At 43.0% G+C, this 26,537-nt stretch overlaps 1 protein-coding gene across 3 annotated transcripts in view; it reads left to right on the forward strand.

Annotated features, from left to right (window-relative positions):
* The window catches only part of DLC1 (DLC1 Rho GTPase activating protein), a 665,949-nt gene that overhangs the window by 588,962 nt on the left and 50,450 nt on the right, over window positions 1-26,537 (forward strand). The window lies entirely within an intron of this gene.

Genomic DNA, 26,537 nt, shown 5'->3' on the forward strand with positions numbered 1-26,537 from the left:
TCTTCATCCTCACCCTTTCCCTCATCTTCATCCTCACCCTTTCCCTCATCTTCATCCTCACCCTTTCCCTCATCTTCATCCTCTCCCTTTTCCTCATCTTCATCCTCACCCTTTTCCTCATCTTCATCCTCACCCTTTTCCTCATCTTCATCCTCACCCTTTCCATCATCTTCATCCTCACCCTTTCCATCATCTTCATCCTCACCCTTTCCCTCATCTTCATCCTCACCCTTTTCCTCATCTTCATCCTCACCCTCCTCTTCATCCTCATCCTTGGGGCTCCCAGGCAGCGTGGGAATTGCTGTGCAGAGTGTGGCCCCTGACAGCTGGAGGGGCCACACTTCATTAAGAAAGCTGCTGGAGACTGGGGGCATACACTGGGCTTTTCATTCCACCCTTCACCCAGCTTTCATTATTTTCTGGGAGGTGTGAGATGATGGTCTATGATAGGAGGACGTAGTTTGTACAATGCTGGGCTTTCCACGTCCCATCCTAGGCTTGGGGGGCTTCTACTAATCTGCAGACCCCTTCTATCCTTCCTTAGGCTAGGGGCTTCTACTAATCCACATACCCCTTCTATCCTTCCTGTCCTAAGATTGGGGAGCTTTACTAATCAGCAAACCCCTTCTATCCTTCCTATCCTAGGCTGGAGGCTTCTACTAATCTGCAGACCCATTCTATCCTAGGCTGGGGGCTTCTACTAATCCACATACCCCTTCTATCCTTCCTGTCCTAAGATTGGGGAGCTTTACTAATCAGAAAACCCCTTCTATCCTTCCTATCCTAGGGTGGGGGGCTTCTACTATCCCACAGCCCCCTTCAATCTTTCCTGTCCTAAACTGGAGGACTTTACTAATCTGCAGACCCCTTCTATCCTTCCTATCCTAGGGTGGGGGGCTTCTATTAACCCACAGACCCCTTCTATCCTTCCTGTCCTAGGGTGGGGACTTGTACTTATCCGCAGACCCCATTCCATTCTTCCTATTCTAAGCTTGGGGGGCTTCTACTAATCAGAAGACCCCTCCCATCCTTCCTATCCTAGTCTACGGGTGCTTCTACTAATCCACAGATCCCTTCCATCCTTCCTATCCTAATCTTGGGAGGCTTCTGGGAATCTGCAGACCCCTTTCATCCTTCCTATCCTTGGCTGGGGGGCTTCTACTAATACATAGACCACTTCCATCCTCTCTATCCCAGGCTGGGGAGCTTCTAATAACATGCAGACCCTTTCCATCATTCCTATCCTAAACTTGGGAGGCTTCTGCTAATCTGCAGACCCCTTCCATCATTCCCGCCCTAGGCTGAGGGAACGTCTACTAATACTCAGACCCTTTCCATCATTCCTATCCTAAACTTGGGAGGCTTCTGCTAATCTGCAGACCCCTTCCATCATTCCCGCCCTAGGCTGAGGGAACGTCTACTAATACTCAGACCCCTTCCATCATTTCCACCCTAGGCTGGGGAACTTCTACAAATCAGCAGACCCCTTCCATCATTCCCATTTTAGGCTTGGGGGTATGACTACTAATTCACAGACCCCTTCCATCCTTTCTTTCCTAGGTTGGGGGGCTTCTACTAATCTGCAGACCCTTTCCATCCATCCATCCTTTCCTTGTCTGGGAGGCTTCTACTAATCTGCAGACCCTTTCCATCCATCCATCCATCCTTTCCTTGTCTGGGAGGCTTCTACTAATCTGCAGACCTTTTGCTATCCTAGGCTGGGGTGCTTCTACTAATCCGCAAACCCCTTCCATCCTTCCTACCCAAGGCTTGGGTGCTTCTAATGATCCACAGACCCCTTCCAGCAAACCTACTTCATATTTCACATTGGTTGCTATATCTTGCAGGGAGAGTTTTATCATTTGATTTCAATATTTGATGGAGCATGCATGCATTTAATCAGACCTCACTTTGTTGTATGTAAACTCCAATGAAGGCCATACACTGTGCAATGTGATTCATGTTCAGTTCCAAGACTGTTTTGCACAAACGTAAGCCAATCAATGGTGGCAGGAAAAATCGATCACACAGGGTCAGGCAAATGTTTTTTGGCACTTTTGTGAATCACAATAAACGTAAAAAGGAATGTAAGTGTGAATGGGGTATAAGTGCAGAAAAAGCAAAAAAGTTGATTCTGCTAGATATCATGTGTGTAACTTTATGTAGTGAGCTGTCAGTGCAGCCCTGAAATGTCAAATATTATCAATCCTGCCCTCTGTGGTCTATAGAACACCTCAGCAGTATGTTATGGAGATAGGGTGAGAGGGAGGTGTTCTCTAGTCCGAACCCACTTCCTGTCTATGGAGGGGGAATGCTGCTGCTATATGTATTTTGGACAGTAAGAGTTGTCACAATAGGACAGGAAGTGTTACTAGCACCCATTTATACTGGCCATACACGTATAGATTTTTGGACAAGAATGTTCGTACCAAAATTCTTTGAACATTTTGATGAATGGACAAATTTCGCTCAAACATTAAATTTAAAATGAATATAACTTCTGAGCGGTAACTGCATACACATTCCTCGAAAATTTGTTGATCGAGAAAAGTTTTCCTTCCTGCCCCTTCGAATTTTCCCATCGTAGTTGAAAATGGACATCGATTTGACCCCACTAACGGTTAGAAAATCAAACGAATTTTCTTAAAACTAAAATTTCCGAATGAAAATCTATACGTGTATGGCCAGCATTAGTCACATTGTTCCCAGCTATCTCAGGACTACAGGACACATACCCTTTATATCATAGAGCCTTGGAAAGGTGGGGAGTTTTTAGTGCTGTCTAGGGTGACAACTCAGCTCCTCCATAGACCCAGTACAGTAAGTGTTGTCAATCCTAGGACTAGAAGTGTTAGTGGCAGAATCGCAAGATACAAAGTAGTGGATAAAACGCCTAAAAAAATAAAATAAAATGAATGCAGCCACTCCAGTATATAGTGCAATATACTGCATTTTGATGTTGGATTTGGATACACTAAGCATAGATGACTTTTCTTTACAAAAATAGTTTACACAGCATTTGACATCAGTCATGATGCATTTCCTGGGTTACTCATCACTATAAAATTCGGATTCATAACTGACTGGTATTCTAAAAAGAGCAACCTTAAAAAAAGAGAAAAGTATGTGTATAATAATATATAAAATAATATATATATGTGTGTGTGTGTGTGTGTGTGTAAGGGTCGCATTCTGTAAACCAGACTTCAGCAAGTTTATGGGCATGTGTTTCTTTTAAAGGCGCAGACTCAAGAAATTTCTTTTGAAGTGCTTGCTAATTAGTCTGCAGCATTTTAGAAGGCAAATGACCCCCTCCTGTTTGTGGTGCCCATGATGTCATACCTTTGCCTTTTCATCCCACCCTAAAAGCAACACCTCCTGCTGGTAGTAAAAAACCCATATATATCTTGTACAAATAGAAAACACATTTTCCTTCTGTCGTGAAGCTGTCATGCCTGTTTGCTTTCCTGTGAGCAAAACATATGGGTCTTCTGGTGGTGGTAAAATGCCAAGTCTAGCACAGGTATATTCTGTAAGTCAGTGGGCCAGCCTTGGAGCCAGTATCTAAGCCACATTCTTTAAGGCGCTATTCACATATAGGTGTTTTGGATCGCAGGCAGAATCACGGCGATTCTGCCCGCGATCCCAGATCATTAGAAATCGTGGGATGCCCGTGCAATTCCCATGACTTGCAATGCCACTCCAAACGTGGCGGAATTTTGCCGCGATTGTCACCCAATGGATCGCGGTAAAGTTGCGCAAACAGTACAAGAACTTCTTTTAGGTGATTGGCGTCCCGCAATTCTGTTTGCACAATTTTACCGCAATTCGTCGGGTGACAATCGTGGCAAAATCTTGCCACGTTTGGAGTGCCATTGCAAGTCATGGGAATCACACGATTTGCAATGATTCAGGATCGCGGGCAGAATCGCAGCAATTCTGCCCACGATCCGAGATGCCTATATGTGAATGGAGCCCTAAGGGGGCAAGTCTTGTTGATATGCCTAAAATGAAATTGTGATGGCTATGAAGATTTCAATTGAATGGACTGTTGGGTCCAACCAGTGTTATCAGCATGGCTGATGAAATACTCGTTCCCTTTCTTTAGAGATAAGTAAATAATTGCAAATGACCGAGGATGGTACAAATTGTACAAAAATTCTCAATTTCACAAAGATTTTTTTGTTGTTGTTTTGTGATCATGCACAGTCTTTCGTGTCTGATTTTTCTCATATGAAAACAGAAGACCATAAACGAAAATCATTATTTCTGTTTACTTACGAGAACATTTTTTTTTTTTTTTTTAATTTGTCCCTTCAGAAATTTTTGTTTGGAAAGTCTGAATTGGATGTCGAAAGTTGTGCACACACTATACAAAAATACAGCGTGGACCTCACTTTAGTTATCCAGAATCAAATGTTGAAGGCACAGGGGTTGATTTACTAAAACTAGAGAGTGCAAAAATTGGTGCAGTTGTGCATGGTAGCCAATGAGCTTCTAACTTCAGCTTGTTCAATTACGCTTTGGCAAAAAAACCTGGAAGCTGATTGGCTTGTATGTAGAGTGGCACCAGATGTTGTCCCTCTCCTCCAGGTTTATGCAATTCAACCCCGCAAAATCTTTCGAACGATATTCAGATGTTCTGAGAATGTTCTAAGAATTTTCATACAAATTTTCCCAAATACTTTTTCTAAGAATTAACAAAATTCTTTCCATCTATGGACAGCTTAAAGCGTTTGTTACCCCAACACTTCATACTCCGGAAATGTGCCTGCTGTACCATGTACTTGTATGAGAGAGTCTGTTCTCTTTGTATCGCTTCCTTTATGTGAAATCCCTGGTGTTCCTGCCAGTCACTCTGCTCTCCTATTAAAAACTGACCACACTAAGCAAGAGAGCACACCACGTGGTCAGTTCTCTGTATGCTCTCCTCCAATGATCAGACTTGTCCTGACACACCCCTGCTGCACAGTCATTCACTGGGAAGTTCAGTGTACTGCTGCTGCTCCTCCTCTCCCAGCTCCTATGCAGCTGAGAACAGAGGGAATGTAATCTCTTATTTAAAAAAAAAACTGAAAAAATGGTATTTATAATGTATTTTTATATCTATATTATTCAATGTTTTCATTTTTATTTTAAACTGAATGGGTTGTTTTACATGGTGATTGTTTACATGTAAGAGTTGAACAACATGCAGCAGCCAAAAAGGAATCCTCCCACCATGCACATAGCAGCGGTTTTGATCGTTTTGGCCTAGCACCGCTTGAACATGGAAATGGAAGGAGATCAGACTGATATTGCCTTAATCAAAAAAAAAAAAAAATCTGATCACTTTTGTCTAAATTGCTGTAGAGTCTTCCTGGTTTCAACCAAATTTTTCATTTTATAGTCCAGTTCAATCAACCATGGGTGTTGGGTTGCTTGTTTTCAGGCAACCTCTTTCAGTCGAATGTTTGGATTCCCAGTCATGGTTTAAATACCGCCTGAAGATTTTGACGTGTAAGGTCAGCTTTATAGCCTGCTCTGCTGTAGAGTGATAGATGGTAGAATCTGATTGGTTGCTTTAGGTTACTGCATTGTTCTTCATTATTACTTTATATGCCAAGGTTTGAATTGGTTGGTCACTCTATAGAACTTTTTTTTGATTGTGTGAGGACATTTATGTGTGTTTTGTAAGCCTTCTATTCCCAGCAGAGGATGGGGCGCAGCTTGTCACATCATTTTTGTGTGCCTCATCTGAACCAGGAGAAAAATAATACCGTAACAGATTGTAGATCACCCTTCAAGTATAAATCTGTCAGCAGGCCTGGAGGGGTTACCTAATTCGGCATCCATCTGGTCCACAGGCCATCACTAGCTCTTAGCGTGGCTAATTGGTGTTAGGTGATGTCTTTAACTTCACTTTAACTGTCCAACTTTGTTCTGCCACGTTGCCCTTTTGTATGGTAGCAGATGGTGGCAGCGTCTTTTCACTTTACCTGGCCCCTCTTCTCCATGCATGTCAGTGACAGGTCTGGCATGAAAAGAATGGTAGAAAATGTTTAGCAGATGTGCTTGCATCGCATTCCTCTGTTTAGATTTTAACAAGCATTTATCATTGCTACTCCTGTAAAAATATGGTATGTTCCTACTATGTTGCTCAGATTTCAGTGCTTGCAATGTGGAATTTTGAGATTTTGCTTTGATTTTTTTTTTTCTTTTTCTGTATATTTTCCTTTTTTTGTATTTATGGTTGTGACAACGTATCAAGTTTTTTCACAGGGCTGGTTTACAAAAAAAACAAACAAACAAATAAACCTTACTGTTTTTAAATAGGTGTTCAGTAGTATTTCATTAGGAAAGACCAGTGTTAATGCTATTCAGCAGTTTGTCCACTAGGGGCATTGTTTCTTTCCACTTTCTAAATATTAGTTGGGTTTAATTTTTAGTTTAAAATGTTTCCTTTTCTTATAACAAAAAATCATAAAGTAACACAAAAGATGTGACATGGATGATTTCCATGGATGTTTGATGCTTATATTAGTCTAATTCAGTGTTTCTAAATCTTTTTTCAGTTGAGGCACCTTTAAAATTATGGACAGTCTCAAGACACCTCATTCTAAAATGTAAAAAACTATTCTAATAGCTTTACATAATACAACAACATCCACATGCAGGACACCCAACGTTAGAGGTTCTTTATTCTTCCAAAGCAAATACACTTTTGCACACCATTACTAACTAGTATTCCAATGTTTCTCTTCTCCCTGAATTTCTCTCTATCAGTCAGCTAATGTCACCCCAGTGCTAAGGGAGAGGGCCACAGGAGGGTCAAACAAGGATGTTCTGGGGGCAACAGACATCCTCCTTAGTAACTGATGATGTCATTGGTTGTTAGGATGATAGTGTCTAGAAGGGCATAGTGGTGCATAATGAAAACCCATGGCTTTGTGTAACTAAAAGGCAGGCATGATCCACCAGCTGGCTTGTATACAATTTTTGATACATTTTTAGGTGTTTTGCTAAGACACCCCTGAGGAAAGCTCAAGGCACTCTGGTTAAAAAAGACTTGTCTAACCTTTGGCTTTAGTACATTATGGGCTCTTTCACGCGGTCCGCTCCGCAGGCGGATCCGTGTTGCTCAGCGGGGATCGATCCACGATCCCCGCTGAGCCGGGCGGATGACAGCTCCGTCTCCGCTTGCAGAGCGGAGAGGGAGGTGTCTCAGCCCCCGCTGCCCTCTATGGGGGATCGGATGAGAGCGGACCGCTTGTCCGCTCTCATCAGATCCGATCCGCTCCGATTACTGAACAGATGGAAAAATAGGGTTTCCATCCGTCCAGATTTCAAGCACGGGATTGGATGCGGATGGCAGCGGGTGTCAGCGCTGCCCCATAGAGCTGCATGGAGGATCCGATCAGATCCGCCTAAAAAACTGACAGGCGGCCTGCCCTCACCAGAAGATTGTGATTATCACTAGCAGCTATAGCCGCTGGCAGTAATCACTGTCTTCTCCCGGCAGGGATGGCTTCCCCTGCCTACCCCCACCAGAAGACTGTGATTATCACTAGCGGCTATAACTGCTGGCAATAATCACTGTCTTCTCCCGGCGGGGATGGCTTCTTCTGCCTGCCCCCACCAGAAGACCATGATTATCACTAGCAGCTATAGCTGCTGGCAATAATCACTGTCTTCTCACGGCGGGGATGGCTTCCCCTGCCTGCCCCCACCAGAAGACCATGATTATCACCAGTGGCTATAGTTGCAACTAGCAACCCTACGACCTCTACATTTTCGGATACACGTGTGTCCTATTCAAAGCTGAACTTCAAAAAGATACTGTCTAAATACAAGAGGCATGTGTATTCTTCCATGAATCTTTGTGTGCTTTGTGTATTTTTTCCAGATCTGTGCAGTAACCCAGTGTGAAACCTTGCCTCTGTGCAGAAGCTTCCTGTAATAAAGACCGGCCATTGCTGCTCTCTCTCCTTGTGCAGGCTGACTGGTCTTGTCTCCACCCCCTTATGTGGTTTTCTGTAAAGCCTATCGCCTGATGGGCCCCACCCACACCTCTACCCTCTGCCAAGGCTATGTTCTTGTCATTGCTACTTTTACAAGGCAATACCTTGAGTTTCCAAGTCATTTGCTGCACACAAAGTGAAATTATAGCCTTTCATGTTATTGAGGAATATATTGAAAGGAAAGTTTTTATGGCTGGCGTTCCGCTTTAAAGTAGCCTTCCACTTAGCACTATTTCTTTCTAAACAAACTCAATAACCTAATCTGAAGAATAATTATTCCTGCAGCAGAATGGGGCCAGGCAGCAAATATTTCTGGATATCTAATTTTAGTAGTTTAGATCATTTACATATAGGCAGCGAGCCCAGATTCTGTAAGTGAGAGCAGTTTATTAACAGATTACACTGGGATCTGCACAAATACCCAACATTAGATTATCCATGTTCGTTTTGGACCCCAGTGATGGCAAGTTTAAAAGGAGCAGAATGGAAAACTTTTTTGATAAAACAATTTTCTAACCATAAATGGGGTTTTTACTTTGAAAAGTCAATTTGCTCCAAAATCGAATGTTAAAGCGGAGCTCCACCCAAAAGGGGAAGCGCCACTTGTTTGCTTCCTCCCCCCTCTGTTGCTACATTTGGCACCTTGAAGGGGGGAGCGGGTACCTGTTTTTGACAGGTACACCGTCCCCATTTCTGGGTAACCTCACCGCTACAAAGTCCCCCGGAAGTTCACCCCCCCTCCCCCCCCCCCCCGCCACCGGGCTATTCACAAAGTACAGCACACTTCGCACATGCGCATTAGGGAACCCTTACAAGAAATAGAAGGAAAGTGTCCTAATATTAAAAGTCAGCAGCCACAGTGTTTGTAGCTGCTAACTTTTCATTTTTTGGTGGTGATCGGGAGGGGGGAGGGGGCTGAAGCTCTGCTTTAATAGCAAAAGTTTTTTGAGCACATTGAAACATTTGTCATGTCATCCAGTGTACTGATGGGAATGTATAGCCAGCTTAAAGGGTAACTCCACTTTTGTGGGGGAAAAAAATAGCAAATAAAGAAAAAACATTATAGCGTATACAATTGCGACACAAATCATAATGTAATTGAATGTTATTAAAAATTACCTTTCCTTTTCAATCTGCATCTGTTGTAATTTTCTGAAAATGCAATGCAATATGGCTACCTGATGGCCACCAGACTGTGTACAGAACGCCCCCACAAACATAATTTCCTGCTTGTGTGATTGGCTCACCAATTTTCCCAGAGGTCTGCCTAAGATACAAGTCAGATTTCTGGCATCCCCTGCAACAAAAATTTCATTTTTGGTGAGATACTCCCTAAAGGAACACGTCTAAAGGGATGCAGGCCCAGCAGCTTTCCTCAATAGAGCCCTGCAGCTGCCACAGCTGATAGATAATTATGAAACCTCTCCCAATTGTTCCACTCAATGCAGAGGAACAAACAATGATTTCTTCAGAATTACAAAAGTTAGACCCCTTTCACACACTCCGTCAATCCCCCGCTGAGCAGGAGGGTGACAGCTCTGTCTCCGCGCTGTGTGCGGAGACACAGCTGTCAGGTCCCTATGCATCTCTATAGGGGAATCGGATGGGAAAGGACCGTCGGTCCATTCTCATCCAATCCCATCCGATCCGCTGGATGGATGGAAAATAGGGTTTCCATCCGTCCAGATTTGACGGATCGGATGTCAGCGGACATGTCTCTGCTGACATCCGATGCCCATAGAAATGAATGGGGTGACCATTCAGATCCGCCAAAAAAACTTGACAGGCGGATCTGAACAGGGTCTTCCTGTGTAAAGGGGCCTTAGGAATCTGTAACAAATTTGTTAAAATCCTTGCAATGTACAGAGATCACCCAGAAGGGAATGTTTTTTTTTCTCAACAAAAGTGGAGTTATGCTTTAAAGCCGGCCATAGATGGATTTAAATTCAGCTGGTTCAGCAGGGACCGGACGGATTTCTATCTACGGCCAGTCTCTTTAGAGAGAAGTCAATCTAAGTGTTTCATTCGATCAGCACCTTAAGATAGGCCATAGATAATTCGATTTTGTTTCCTGCAACCACAGGTGGTGGTGGTGGGGGGGAATAAAATCAGTGGGATTTGGGGGGAATCCCTTCCGCAGCGCTATTGTGTCCTACCGGCAGAGATCCTTCCCAGCCTGCAGAACACAATGATTACTGCTAGTGGCTACAGCCGCTGCAAATAATAGCAAAATGATTTGATCCGTCTTTGGCTGGCTTAAGACAAATGTCTGCTATTGCTGCCCGTCTGCTAAAATACTGTTGGTGTGGCTGTAATGCTGATCTTCTGAATTCAGTGTTTTCTGAGTCACTGACCTAGAAGGAGGCAGATTAGCGATTCTGACTTCACTTGCTGCTTATTCATGTTGGGTCACTGGCTCCTAGCGTTGAACCCAGAGACAGGCAGCCAATTAGCCTTATCAGACGGAGAGGTCAGCAATGGCTGCCTACATTTTTCTCACTTGGCAGGTTTCCTTCTTTAATTAGGCACGTAGCAGTGTGCTCTTTGCACTTGTGTAGAATAGGCTCGCTTTGCATGCAGCCTCGTGTTACGTTTTTGTATCCGTCATTATGGTACCATGATGTCTATGTCCTATTGTGACTAGTAGCAGCATTCAGCTTTTGGGTGGTGTCTCTGTTTTGGCTTGGAAATTAGGATGCTGCTTTGAACAGGATGATCAGCAGAGGTAAACAAGGGGCCTTGTACTTATGTCCTCCCTAGTGACAGGAAGAAGGAAATGAGCCAATGCTTCTGGACTCCTAGCGGCTCCAGACAATGCCAGATCCACCCTAACATGCAATCTATGTCACAAAAAAGCATTCTAAACATAATAATAACTTCAGATGTTTCCTTTTCCTTTGCTGGTATAATAGAACACACTGGACTGACTGCATTTATAAATCAAAAACTTATTGCCATGTATCGGCAATCTTTTTTGCTGGCAGTTCATTTTTGTGATTTGTTAAAGTGAATTTAGAGCAGCGTTTCTCAAAAGCAAACATTTCTTATATTGCAGCTTACCAATACTTATACACTCACCGGCCACTTTATTAGGTATACCTGTTCAATTTCTTGGAAACACAAATTGCTAATCAGCCAATCATATGGCAGCAATTCCGTGCATTTAGGCATCTAGATGGGGTAAAGACGACTTGCTGAAGTTCAAACTGAGCATCAGAATAAGGAAGAAAAGGGAATAAGGGACTTTGAACGTAGCATGGTTGTTGGTGCCAGATTGGCTGCTCTAAATATTTCAAAAATTGCCGATCATCTGGGATTTTCACACTTAACCATCTCTCGGGTTTACAGAGAACGGTCCAAAAAAGAGAAAATATCCAGTGAGCGGCAGTTGTGTGGATGAAAATGCCTTGATGATTTTAGAGGAGAATGAGTAGACTGGTTCAAGATGATAAACAGTATAAATGCAGCGCTGATATTAAATGGAACAAAAAATGTATAAAGCCCACGATATGTGATCAGTCCACAGTATTAGCACCTTGGTGTGCGAAGATGAAACAATAGTGGGCAATCAAAGACAGCCTACACCTCCACCACATGCAGCGATAAGCCTCTTACCAGATCCAATTGATTACTGCTCTCGCAATAATCAAGGTAGCCTTAGAATCCCAAAACAGGGGGACACTTTAGTTGGTCTTGATTGGTCTTGATTCTCCAGGAGACAGTGAGTACTAGTCCCTGTAGGCTGTGAAAATTCTCTTTTGAAAGATTGACTCATCCCATCATGTGAAAATGATTCAAGATGATAGAATGGCAATAGTAACTCCAATAGCTTCCTGTTACAACCAAAGTATGCAGAATACCATCTCTAAACGCACAACACATTGAACCTTGATGCAGATTGGCTGCAGCAGCAGAAGACCACACTGGGTGCCACTTCTGTCAGCTAAGAACTGGAAACTGAGGCTACAATTCACACAGGCTCACCAAAACTGGACAATAGAAGATTGGAAGAACGTTGCCTGGTCGGAGTCTTGATTTCAGCTACAACATTCAGATGGTAGGGTCAGAATTTAGCATAAACATGAAAGCATGGATCCATTCTGCCTTGTATCAACGGTTCAGGCTGGCGGCGGTGGTGTAATGGTGTGGGGGATATTTTCTTGGCACACTTTGGGCCCCTTAGTACCATTAAGCGTCACGGCCTACCTGAGTATTGTTGCTGACCATGTCCATCCCTTTATGACTACAGTGTACCCATCTTCTGATGGCTCCTTCCAGCAGGATAATGGACCATGTCACGAAGCTCTCACCACTGGCTTCTTGAACATGACAATGAGGTCACTGTACTCCAATGACCTCCACAGTCACCCGATCTCCGTACAATAGAGCACCTTTGGGATGTGGTGGAATGGGAGATTCACATCATGGATGTGCAGCCGACAAATCTGCAGCAACTGTGCAATGCTATCATGTCGTCATGGACCAAAATCTCTAAGGAATGTTTCCAACACCTTATTGAATCTATGCCATGAAGAATGAAGGCAATCCTAAGGCAAAAGGCATTCCAACCCGGTACTGGCAAGGTGTACCTAATAAAGTGGCCGGTGAGTGTATGTGATGGCGGCATTACTTTTCTTCTTTTTTTTTTTTTTTTTTTAAGGCTTTCTTTTGTTTTCATCTCGTGACCCACCCAGTAAGTCTTTTTTTTTTTTTTTTAAGAACAAGCTGTTGTGCAGATGTAGTAGTTAGAGGTTTGATACAAGGGGTGCGCACAATGTTAAGCTTTTATTGATTTAATGTAAAACTTTAATCCTAAAGGGAACAAAACTGTTCATAAAGTGTTAGCTGGAGTTTTTCTTTAATTTTGTATTGGATTTAGTGGGTAATGGTTAGACACCCCCCCCCCCCCCCCTCCTCCTGTTAGTTTATACATTGCAAACTATTAATGCTATATAAAGGTTGTAGAACAATAATAATATTATTGCTGTCTGTTCTTTTGGTAGGTATTCGGCACATTCACACCTTGGCCTTGTTTTAACATGCATTGCATTAAGGAAATCTATTCATGCGAAGAGACTACCAACAAGCCAGAATAAACAAAACAATTCAACATGCATCAGTTAGTCTGATGCAGCGCACCATAGTGCACAGCGGGGCTTTACCTTGTGTTGTAGTGTGCTGCAACACGTCTCAAAGGTGTGTTGGGTTAATGCATTGGAGAGCCAATGACAATGAAAGGCACCACAACACGTACATGTATCGCCATCCGTCTTTTATAAGCGGATCTTGTGGGATCAGATGACAGATGGGTGTCAGTGGACACATCTCCGCTGACATCCGCCTCTCTATAGAGGAGAATGGGTGGCCCGATCAGGTCCGCCTGAAAAACGGACGGGCGGACCTGATCGATCCGATCGTGTGAAAAATCGGCATTAAAACTCACCTAAAGCCGCATTCTGCAAATGCACTTGGGTTCGTCAAGCGCTTGAGCGTTTATTCATTTATTCTGTCCATTAGAATGAATGAACACTTAAGATGTATTTACATGCCTTTAGGCTCCTCTTTCAAACCTGCTGGCTCTGCGTTTTTTTTTTTTTTTTTTTTTTTGTCTGCCTCTAAATGTCTGTAAACACCTATGTGTGCGGTGACACATATGCTTACATAGAGGGGCGTTTAGAGGCGTGAAAAAATAAATATCCTGTGTGTATGAGGTACAAGATTAAAGAAGGTCATACAAGAATTCCAATGAGTCCCCCATCCATGCTAAACAATGTGGATGTACAAATCTCCCCTGCCGGCTATGTTGTTCAGACCGCTCCAGCAGTCAGAATATCCGAAGAGTGACTGCAGCTGATAGGGTGCAGTTACTGTTTGGCCAACTTTTTTTTCCACCTTGTTGATCTGGATTGTGTTGGCAGGACCCACCCACAACTTAAATTTAGGTCAATTTACAGGAATTGGTCTAAATTCAAGTTGTTTATGATGAAAAAAGACAACTGATTCAGACATTACTGCCACTGTGGCTATTGGTCCATGTGGGGAGCCATAATTTGCCTTTTTCAAGGATTTCAAGTTCTCATTACTGCACAGAAAAGAAAAATTGCATCCTAATTCAAGCAAAAAGAACCCATAGTAAGCTTTGACATGCATCCAGATTCCAATCACTTATGCTACAGTGTGTTAGAGTTCATGCAAAAACCATACTAAAGTGCATACAGATGCATAGGTTAGGCCTGTTCTTCCTTGCCTCTTCTGCATAGGTTAGGCCTGCTCTCCATGGCCTCTTCTGCATAGGTAAGGCCTGTTCTCCATGGCCTCTTCTGCATAGGTTAGGCCTGTTCTTCCTTGCCTCTTCTGCATGGGTTAGGCCTGTTCTCCATGGCCTCTTCTGCATGGGTTAGGCCTGTTCTCCATGGCCTCTTCTGCATAGGTTAGGCCTGTTCTCCATGGCCTCTTCTGCATAGGTTAGGCCTGTTCTTCCTTGCCTCTTCTGCATGGGTTAGGCCTGTTCTCCATGGCCTCTTCTGCATGGGTTAGGCCTGTTCTCCATGGCCTCTTCTGCATAGGTTAGGCCTGCTCTCCATGGCCTCTTCTGCATAGGTTAGGCCTGCTCTCCATGGCCTCTTCTGCATAGGTTAGGCCTGCTCTCCATGGCCTCTTCTGCATAGGTTAGGCCTGTTCTCCATGGCCTCTTCTGCATAGGTTAGGCCTGTTCTCCATGGCCTCTTCTGCATAGGTTAGGCCTGTTCTCCATGGCCTCTTCTGCATAGGTTAGGCCTGTCCTCCATGGCCTCTTCTGCATAGGTTAGGCCTGTCCTCCATGGCCTCTTCTGCATAGGTTAGGCCTGTTCTGCCTAGCCTCTTCTGCATAGGTTAGGCCTGTTCTCCATGGCCTCTTCTGCATAGGTTAGGCCTGTTCTTCCTTGCCTCTTCTGCATGGGTTAGGCCTGCTCTCCATGGCCTCTTCTGCATAGGTTAGGCCTGTTCTCCATGGCCTCTTCTGCATAGGTTAGGCTTGGTCTCCATGGCCTCTTCTGCATAGGTTAGGCCTGTTCTCCATGGCCTCTTCTGCATAGGTTAGGCCTGCTCTCCATGGCCTCTTCTGCATAGGTTAGGCCTGTTCTCCATGGCCTCTTCTGCATAGGTTAGGCCTGTTCTCCATGGCCTCTTCTGCATAGGTTAGGCCTGTCCTCCATGGCCTCTTCTGCATAGGTTAGGCCTGTCCTCCATGGCCTCTTCTGCATAGGTTAGGCCTGTTCTGCCTAGCCTCTTCTGCATAGGTTAGGCCTGTTCTCCATGGCCTCTTCTGCATAGGTTAGGCCTGTTCTTCCTTGCCTCTTCTGCATAGGTTAGGCCTGTTCTCCATGGCCTCTTCTGCATAGGTTAGGCCTGCTCTCCATGGCCTGTTCTGCATAGGTTAGGCCTGCTCTCCATGGCCTCTTCTGCATAGGTTAGGCCTGTTCTCCATGGCCTCTTCTGCATAGGTTAGGCCTGTTCTCCATGGCCTCTTCTGCATAGGTTAGGCCTGTTCTTCCTTGCCTCTTCTGCATGGGTTAGGCCTGTTCTCCATGGCCTCTTCTGCATAGGTTAGGCCTGCTCTCCATGGCCTCTTCTGCATAGGTTAGGCCTGCTCTCCATGGCCTCTTCTGCATAGGTTAGGCCTGCTCTCCATGGCCTCTTCTGCATAGGTTAGGCCTGTTCTCCATGGCCTCTTCTGCATAGGTTAGGCCTGTTCTCCATGGCCTCTTCTGCATAGGTTAGGCCTGTCCTCCATGGCCTCTTCTGCATAGGTTAGGCCTGTCCTCCATGGCCTCTTCTGCATAGGTTAGGCCTGTTCTGCCTGGCCTCTTCTGCATAGGTTAGGCCTGCTCTCCATGACCTCTAAAGCATAGGTTAGGCCTGTCCTGCCTGGCCTCTTCTGCATAGGTTAGGCCTGCTCTCCATGGCCTCTTCTGCATGGCCTATTCTGCTTAGGTTAGACCTGCTCTGCCTAGGCTAGGCCTGTTAAAGTTTGCAGCTTAATGCAGAGATACTCAGGAAAGATTTGGGGGGAAATGTATTGGTATGGAACTCCCTTGAGGGTCTTAAGACATTCCCTTGAAAGCCCTTTTTGACATAGTTCTAGAAGTCGTCTGTGTGTTTCTGGCAGAGCTGGGTAATCCTAGTTGCCAAGACAACTAAGGAAAACAGTCTGGTGACTGAAGCGTTTCCTTCCTGCCTGTTACCTACGCTGGGATTCCTGGTACTTTTTTGGATTTGTAGCATAGCACTGATTCTAAAAGGACATTGTTTGACTGGGCCTGCCTGGTGGTGTGATGAGAATTCTATGTGTAAAATGCATTATATATTGTGCTTGCTCTGAGGCCCAAGGTTTTACCCTTGGCTATGTTTTTCAAAGGGGCCAAACATTGTTTTTGTATAAGAACCTCACAAATTGAGACGTGTGCATTTTTAATATTAAGATTCATTTAGCTACCTTTGTAATACAATTTAGTTTTTTTGCATTGTGTCAAAGACTTCTTCACCTGAATAATAGCAACAGCAGCCTTTTGCACCCAGTGAAATACATCGCAATTAAATTGCTGTGTTCAGAGATCCTATTGAAGAGGAGGAGGAAGTTAAATTGTCAACAAAAGCAACAAAAGTTCTAACTGTGGACTGAAATTCAGTTCGGGCAACCTGTGGTTTTCATCTCCTAAACTACCCTTTCCTTTATTTACTCACACTGAATATTTCTAATTAACAGTATAAATCTACATGAGACCATCGGCCATATGTGTATTGTGCAGCAGGCAGGCCACCTGGATTATGTTTGGCTGCCTGGAAGACCATAGCTTCCAGGTTATCAGTGGCACAGATCAGTAGAGGCTATACACAGAGACAACTGCTGTTTATTTCCACCCCTCCCCCTCTTGGCTTTTGCACAAGCTGTGAACAAGTCCAACTATAGGAGTGCAGCATCCCATCCTATTGCTTGCACTGCTTTTATGATATGGAGCAGGAGGCAAATGTCACTGGCCATTTTGGGCTTATGGTCTTGACCTGAACATCTGTTCCATTTAACGTGGGAGCAAGCACAGTGAGCCCTCTATGGTGATCAGTTAACGTGGGAGCAAGCACAGTGAGCCCTCTATGGTGATCAGTTAACGTGGGAGCAAGCACAGTATTCCTCTATGGTGATCAGTGGACAAATCACTGATAGATCACAACCATTTCCTCTCTAATGCCTGCTACACACTGGCAGTTTTTTTTTCCCCGTGCAACCCAGCGGGTTTAATGGAAAAAACTCTGCTCCAGTCAGAGCCGCTGTACTAAACATGCAAGGTTAATACAGCAATCTCCCTCGCTGAGCTGTTGTGTTCTGACAGAAGCCAGGCAGACAGACTCGCATATACACAGGCTCAATGTTAGCCATTTTTTTATTTTTTTTATTTTAAGCGGCCAATTTCTCCGACGTTTGGCCCGTGTGTACCTGGCTTAGAGCCTAGTACATATGATCAGAAAATCGAATGGAAAATACCACTTTCGAATCTATCGTTCGATAATCTGACCATTTAGTACACAGCTTTCGAGAGCCGAACACGAAAGTTCATCCAAAATTATCTGAAGGGACAAACACGACTTTTCTCATAAGCTACATGACTTTTCTCATAAGCTACATGACTTTTCTCATAAGATACAAGATTGTACACTTTTCGTTTACTCAGTACAGTATTTATCTGAAAAAAATTGGAAGAGCAAGACCACACATGCTTGGAAATGAAAGAATACATTACAAAACAACACATTACATCACTTCTGAATTTGTATTTTGTCGTGCGAAAATTTTCGTAAGTTGAAACATCTTCATTTTCAATATGAGACTAGCATGCAAAAAAAAAAAGACCATTGTTTGTCCGATTATTCTCATCGTGTGTACAGTGTTTGAATGGTCAACAGGATCAGCCCAGTGGCTGTAACATTACCCTGATGTTACTGAGACCTGAATTAAAAAAATGCAAATTCCTGCTTTACCATGATTGCGTCCTGCTCTGGAGAACATGCTAGTGTTAAATGTTCAACGGAAAAATCACATCATTGACAATTTGCTGTCCAATGACTTGTATACACCACAATCCCCACATAAAATGTGGGGTCCCGCGTGCACATTTACATGTATTTCTGGTGGTTGTTTTTTTTTTTTTTTACTGAGTTGAGTTTACATGCTTTTGCAATACATTTGTGTGTCCCAGTACAAAAAAATACAGCATGCTATACTTTTTTTCAAAGCATGTGCAAGCACCATAATGGTGTAAGCTAGGCTTGTTGAAATACGCTCATTTTTCTTGCATGTGCACTTGTATAGAGTCTAAAAATGCATTTGACTACATACTCTTAGATTGTAAGCTCTTCTGATTCCTAGTGTATTGTATTTGTACTGTCTACCTTCAAGTTGTAAAGCAAGCACTGCGTAAACTGTTGGCGCTATATAAATCCTATATAATAATATGGTGCAAACAAGCCCTAAAAAAGGCTTGCATTCCCATTAAAAAATGGAAAATCCAGATTTGCAGGGAATAAGATCCGATCTGGTAGCCATGCTAGTGGTAAAGAAGTACAGTCTACCAGGCAAATGTGTGGCTGACGCTTTCCAAGGTTTTCTTTGTTGCTTTGTTAATCTTTCTGGTAATAATGCACTGTGGATCTTGTCTGATCGAGATTTCATAAATCTCATAATGCCCTGATTTTCAGTTGACAAAATGTATTACCAAAAAAAAAATCTGTCTGCAACTGTATCTTGTAGATTATGGGAGACTACTCTTATTTCATCCTAAATCCTGCTGGTCTCTGTCATTCCTAAAATAGTTCTTACTTGTTCTTAAACATTGACAGACAGGGAAGCGGGGTGTAGTGTAAATAACCATGTGTGTGGTGCACAGGATGTCAGGATTGTCTTTCTTATTGTTTATTATGTTTGACTGCAAGCTTGAGGAATATGGAAGAATGTTATAGCTGTGAGATTTCTACAGGGCTATTTGAGTTAGCAGATCAGTGCCAAGTAAAAAGCATCTCCTGGCTTTTTAGTTCACCCATTGCGGAATTCTGTGACCTACATCTACTATATTACCCCTTCGCCATGTTCTTACTGAACTATTTTATTTTTTTTTATTTATTTATTTTTTTTTTTAGGCATACTTATTCAAAACTGTGGAACCTTGTCATTTTATTTTTTAGTAAAGCGATCTGAGACTTATTTTAAGCTAGTTTCTAATCAAAAAAGTTGTTTACTTTGTTACATATAGGGTTATTACATAAAATGGTCTAAAGCTGGCCATACTCGGATCACATTTTAGGTGATATTCTGCTAAAGGAGCCAGGAACAAGATTCTTGAGCAAACAGCGCCTTCATCCAGTGAGATTCAGTCACTGCTAAGGTATTCTGACATGGGTGCAGGCTGTGGGAATATGATAGCCAGCAGTGCAGATTTCTCCATCCACACTATTCACGTTATCCTTAGGCCCCTTTCACATGGGCTTTCCGATTAGGTCCGCCTGTCAGTTTTTCAGGCGGATCTGATCGGATGCTCCATGCACCCCTATGGAGCAGAGGATGTCAGCGGTGACATGTCCGCTGACTACCGCTGCTATCCGATCTGTGAAATCCAGACGGATGGAAACCGTATTTTCCATCCGTCTGGAGGATTGGATCGGATCAGATGAAAACAGACAGGCGGTCGGTTTTCATCTGATCTCCCATAGAGGAGAGCAGGGATCTGTCTGGAGGATCGGATGAAGACACAGGCAGTCTGTTTTCATCCGATCTCCCATAGAGGAAAGCGGGGATCTGACAGGTCTGTCTCTGCAAAGTAAGCAGAGACGGAGCTATCAACCGCCTGCTCAGTGGGGTGCGGCGGATCGATCCCCATTGTGCAATACGGAGCCTGCCGGACGGAAAGCCCGTGTGAAAGGACCCTTAGGCGGCTGTACATGGATCAAAATTTGGCTGGTTCAGCAAGGAACAGCTGAATTTTTATCAATTAATGAGCAGGGTGGTTGTACAGAAGTCAATCTATCGATCCAACTTCTGTACAACCGCCCTTTTGGAAAATTTCTGCTCAATCAGCACCGCTGGCTATGGCTGGCAGAACTGATTAGTGTATTCTGATAGCTGGGAAGTCTACCTGCTGTCAGAATACAATAGTTCCAAGGGGAGGATTCCCCCATCCATATCGAGTGTGTGTATAAGAGAAATTGAGTCCGCCTTCCTTCTTCCTTTTTTTTTTTTTTTTTTTTTACATTGAACCTGCTGGTTTAAAAAATTTTATATCCAGTTTTTGGCTGGGGCTTTCTGGTAAGTACCTGATACTGAGGCTTTTGGGAGATCAAGGTTGACAGTGAGATGGCTATTTCAGAGCTTTGTTTTTATTTATTTTATTTCCCCCTTTAAAATAGTGTTTCATGTACTTGGGGCATGTGAGTTTCCTTTTATATTGAGCTTTTATTTTTATATTTCCATCCTTTTTTTCAAGCTTAATATGAACATTTGCGGAGAGGGAGGGTATAATGACCATTCAGGCAACGTAATGTACAACGGTGTACCAATAAAGGTTACAATCTTTAAAGTAGAACTATAGGGAAAACTATTATTTTCATTTTGGTAAAGTAAGGAGGGTTTAAACCCCTGTAGTGTTTATTTTTGCCTTCATTGTCCCATTACCTTCACTTCCTGTCCCATAGCCAAAACAGGCAGTGAGAGGAATTCCCTGCAGAGGAATCTCTTGGGGACCCTCAAGTCACTAGAACTAGCATTGGAAGATTTCCACTCTTCTGGGGACAACCTCAAATTTGGGATTTTACTAAATGCTAAACAGGACAAATGGAGAGGGTGAATATCCCTGATGGGGACTAAAATCTAAAATACGGTTTTACTTATTTTGTACACAAAGTTAGTAGAACTAAAGGTAAATCTTTTTATTTTTTTAGTTTTTTTTTTTTAGTTTTGGATAGAGCACTCTATCCAAAACTAAAAAAAAAAGTTTTACCTTTTAGTTATACTTTAACTCTGTGTACAAAATAAAATAAAACCATATTTTTATATGTGCCATATACACCTAAAGCTTTTTTTGTCAAAACAATTTGATTTTGTCTAGCCTATGTGCATGGACACATAGGCTAACCCCGAGGGGCATTTAGAGGCAGAAAAACAAAAAACATTAAATGCTCTGTGGCGTTTTTATTACCCAGTTTGCATGAGGCCTAAATGTTGGAGACCTAATCGATAAAGATACTTTGAGAGATACTTGCTTCAAATAACAGGGTTGGGTGTTTGGTGGATAAACGGGTGGGGGTTCACTGTTGATCCCTGAATTTGTTAGTAAAGGGTACTGAAACATGTTAATCTATATTGGCTTTTGACATGTTCATTAGTTCAAGATGGTTGGACATTGGCTGTGGAGCCTGTCCAGGAAGCATGTAAGCCCAAACACCTGGCTCCTCTCAGTCTAGGCAGGCACTCCCCTCCAGCAGTGACAGGCACTATGAGAATGGAGGGCAGGGGCTAATGAAGAATGAATGGGTGGACAGAGCCTGGCAGCTCAATGAATGGCTGTTTATTTGTTCTATTCCTCTATGTGGGTTATTGAAAACACTGATATCTGTGTTACAAGTAAATGACTTCCTGCTTTCACCAGCCTATACAAATGGGTTTTGAGGAATGTTACGATCCAGTGTATTACACAGTTATGGCAATTAAAGATATGTCCCATCATGAAATGGGAGAAGTAGTGAATTCTGACTTATATTTACAACCAGTCTGTTGTCCTTGGTTGTTATATATGAGTTATATATCATTTTTTTTTTCTGAATATTTTCACACAGGCTACCCATAAATATAATCGTAGCCCAATTTGACCAGTAAGGTTTCTAGCAGGAAACAAGTCATACGTCTGTTATCACTCTGTGAGTCAGGCCATAATAAAAAAGGATTGGAACTGTTCTTTTATTCTAGCACAGCCGCAGTACCAGGGCTGTCTGGTGTCATATTCAGCTTAAATAATCCTGCATTGTATTGGATGGATTGTCCAACTACAATCTCATGTCTGTAATCATTTTTAGTGGTCCACCGAAATTTCAGCAACCAAAATTTTCGACCAAAAATGGGCCTATCCCATTTCGCCCGAAAACGGGTCATATATGCTGAAAATTTATGGCTGCAGCTTTCCCTTTAATGGTGCGTCGTACGCGAATGGATGCCTCTCCCGGGGTCCCAGCACAGAGTTCGGGCAGGCGGCTGGCTACATGCCTGCGCAACAGGAGAAGATACTCCGGCACTTGGGGATCGTCTAGACCAGTGATGGGGAACCCTGGCACCCCTGATGTTTTGGAACTACATTTCCCATGATGCTCATGCACTCTGCAGTCTAGCAGAGCATCATGGGAAATGTAGTTCCAAAACATCTGGGGTGCCAAGGTTTGCCATCGCATCTAGCATCCGACCTTGTGGGCCTATCATCCCCCTATCATCATCATCAAGATAGCGGAGTTTGGATATCATTCGAGGCGGACCTGAAAAGAGGGAATAACTGAATACATTTATGGTCAAACATCAGGCTTCAGCTCCATCAGATGAGTGCCACCCACAAACCAGTTAGGTAGAGCATACATGCAAATTACTTCATTTAGTGACAGTCGAATATTCAATAACATGTTAGGAAGGCCTCAGGAAGAGCTAGCAGATGGGACATTTTGGGTTCAATTCCGGTTGTAATTCAATTCTGACTGATTGCATTGCCTGTGAATTACAGAAACTGTTTTTGAATGGGACTTATCGCCGTATATTATATTATCCGTGACAGCCTGCTTTCATCATTTTTGTGGCAAGCTCAAATCTATATTGTAATTACTAATCAGGAAATAAGGACTGGATTTCATTAGGGACTGGCCTGGAAGAAGTTTATTTGCATTCAGAGGATGCAAATAAACTATTTTAAAATCATTTGGGGGGAAAAAAGTCGTTTTCGGCCAAGGGCATCCTGAATTTTCGGTTTCTGTTTTGGCCCAGAATTTTCATTTCGGTGCATTCCTAATAATTTTTATATCCAGGTTGAAAGGTTTTTGTCTGCAAACTTTGAAATCACAAGTGATACTTGGCAAATGACAGCAGTTTGACCATGTGGTTAGGCAAAGCAGGCCAACCATTTGTTGCCAAGGTCAAGTGGTTGAATGGTTTTCAGTATCATTTGAACAGATCTCGCTCTCTGCCCTAGGTCATTAGTATGCTTTGAAGGGATCATGTTAGTCACAATAGCCTCAATACTGGTCATTATGGCTGTTTTCTGGCTACATAGCACTGGCTAAATTACTCTACCGTGTTTATTGCAAGCTTAAAGTGGAGTTCCAGCCTATTTTGCAACTTTAGTGATTCCTGGAGTGCTCGCTATGCTGATCAACAATTGGGCATTTTCAATTTTTTTCGGGGGTCCCTTACCTTCTTTTTAGGGCATTTTTGATTGTACCTCCTCCTCCTCCCCCCTCTGACCTTACTTCCGCCTTTGCATTGCATCCTGGGAGCGGTTTGTCATCTCTCCCAGGAGGCTGGAATCAGGAAGAACTCCCAGAACACTCCCTGGATTCACCAAGGACACAGCAGATTACACTGCGGCTTCAGATGCCCACGTCTAGGATGGCCGCGCCCAGACAGCGTTTTTAAAAGTAAGATTTTGACTAAAATCCAATACATACACGTACACCTTGTAAGTATGAGAATAGCGGTTCTGTAAAGGGCGATGGATTACTATTATAGGGGTATTTTTAGTTAAAAAAGGTATTTGAGGCCGTAACTTCGCTTTAAGCCCAGTATACATGGCCCAATGTGGGCCGGCATCGGGCAGTTTAATAGAAACTCATGACTGAAAAGGGTCTGCCGACTGGCTCCCAATAAGCGCTCTCAGCCAATGACTGTCCCCCTGCCAGAACACAATAGCTCCGCGGTGGAGATTGCTATACTAAGCTCTGACTGTTAGTACAGCAGCTCCGACCTGAGCTGTCAGGTTTTTTTTTTTTTTGGGATTGAACAAAACAAAAAAACAAGTTAGTAGTGTGCACTAGGCTTTAGAGTGGACCATAAAGTAAAATGCAAGGTATAATCAAATTGTCTGCACCTCCACCCCACTTCACAAGTCACTTACTATTAGTAGATGAAAAATATACCTGTAATTCTTCCAGGAAGACCGTTGGATAATGCAGAGCAAGCAAAATCTCAGGAGAAGACACACCCGATCATTGCAAGAAAGTCTTCTCAAGAGGTTTAACTGCTCTGTATTTCCCGGGATTTAGCTAGGAGGAGTGCAATGTTATCCTTGCCTAGGTGCCACAGGCAAAAAATGGGAATGAAGTATAAACCCTATTTTTTTTTTTTTTTTTTCACAGGTACATTTTACAACTACTAGTAGTAGGAGATTTGTGAAGGGGGAGTGTAAGCTGAACCTAAATTTTATGGCAAGATCCAGTTCTATTTATACAGACAAAGCCAGTAAAATATGCAGAGTAGCATTTTCACCCAAGTGACAGGAGTCGAAAAAATCCCTGTGTTTTCTGCCTTAGCTTTTTTTTGTTTTCTGTATAAGCATCAATGTGTTAGTAATCGAGTATAGAGAGTGTCACAAAGTGCTAACAATGAGCATGGTGTTGGCTATTCATTGGATGCCTACTGGGAGATGCTTGCAATGTTGTTAATTAGGCAGTAATTGAATGTTGCATTTGGTGTCTTTTTGCCAATGTTTTGTCTTGCTTTTGGCAAGAGTCTGTCAGTCATTTTGGAGAATTCATCTGGAGAGAATGTTCCTGAAGCCCTCTGCCCTCAAGAGAGGATGGCCAGATTGTGTTTGCATGGCTGAGTTACCCCCATGTCAATTTTTCTCCAGGAAGTTGGTTGTCTATAATGGTTTGTCAGTAAAGATTTCCAGTCTGTGTCTCTCCCAAAGCAGCTCAATGGCAGATAGCCATTTCAAGAGCTAAACCAATATTTCGGAGAACTCCGTGAATTCACCAGGAAGTTGTGGTTTGTGAGAATTCTGAAGTAGTGTTGTTTGAATGGATAAAATGGCTGGATACAAGTAAAAGGAACATGCAAAGCCCAACGTTTAACTTCAATATACAACTGGAAGAATTGTTACTTTTGGTAATGGGGGGGGAAAAAAAAAAAAAAGTCCTATTGTCCTTGGCTGAAATTCGGAACAGCCCTACATCTACAGAATTAACGTTTCTGTTGTATGCATCTTCGAGTGGAAGTAGTCGAGTAGTTTGGAAAGGGCTGAAAACCTAGTCCAATAGAACCTAGGAGCTGAGTTCATTCCTGGCTGTCTGTTTGCCCTCATGTTGTAGAGCGCTGTGCAGACTGTTGGCACTATATAAATCCTGTATAATAATGAACAGAAAGTTTTTTGTTTTTTTTTGTATTGCAAAACATAGAGGAACGTGCATGAATTGGGGAGATGTCACCCCATGCATCTCTATGGGGCATCGGATGTCAGCGGAGACATGTCCGCTGACATCCGATCCGTCAAATCTGGAAGGATGGCAACCCTATTTTCCATCCGTCCAGCGGATCGGATGGGATTGGATGACAACGGACAGATGTCCGTTCCCATCCGATTCCCCCATAGAGGTGCATGGGGACCTGACAGTTTGTCTCAGCACACAGCGTGGAGACACAGCTGTCATCCTCCTGCTCAGCGGGGAATCAGCGGATCCATCCCCGCTGAGAAAAACGGAGTTCGTCTGATGGACTCCAAGTATGAAAGGGCCGAAACACTAATTTTACAGTAGCTTATAGTACCAATAAAATAGCTTATTTTAGTATTCTAGTTATATCTTATTGAATTGAGCTTAGTGTATTTTGAGTTTTTGTAACAAAAATAAAAATTAATATAGGTATTTTCCAAAATGTTAGGCATCTTAACAGTGTATTGCAGCAATGCACAGAACAGTAACCCCTAGTATTTTAATGTTGTCTTGAACTCTTGTTGTTACATGGGTTACTGTTGTTTTATTGCATGTAAGCGCTAACGAGCAGGGCCCTCTAATTCCTCCTGTATTGAATTGTATTGTCTTCCCTCATATTAAGCGCTGCGCAAACTGTTAGCGCTATATAAATCCTGTATAATATTATCCTGGATGCTTTCTATACGCAATTACAAATGTTCATCAGACACTTCCCATTGTAAGAGATGGTGTTGAGTAGCTGTAATACAGTGGAATGCAAACTTCCTTACACGTTGGACTGTATAGCATTCATTTTGTTGTCTACTTTCAACTGTACACGTACAGTCTTGCTAGAAAGCTTTACATGCCTGGGTAGCTTTTGAAAATGTCAGCTTTGTGTACAAAAGCCGCAGTCATTGATGCAAATGAAGTAATTCTTCAACTGTCATCACGTTTCTGTGAAAGGGCTGGCATGCCATCTCCTTCTAGGGATCGTGTTATTAGAGTGTGCCTTCCTCTTCCAGGAGCTGGCTCTGCACATCTGACTCTCAAAGGCGTACAAAAGCCCCTTTTATT

This window comes from Pelophylax lessonae (genome assembly GCF_965119305.1).
Source record: "Pelophylax lessonae genome assembly, chromosome: 1".
Lineage (NCBI taxonomy): Eukaryota > Metazoa > Chordata > Amphibia > Anura > Ranidae > Pelophylax > Pelophylax lessonae.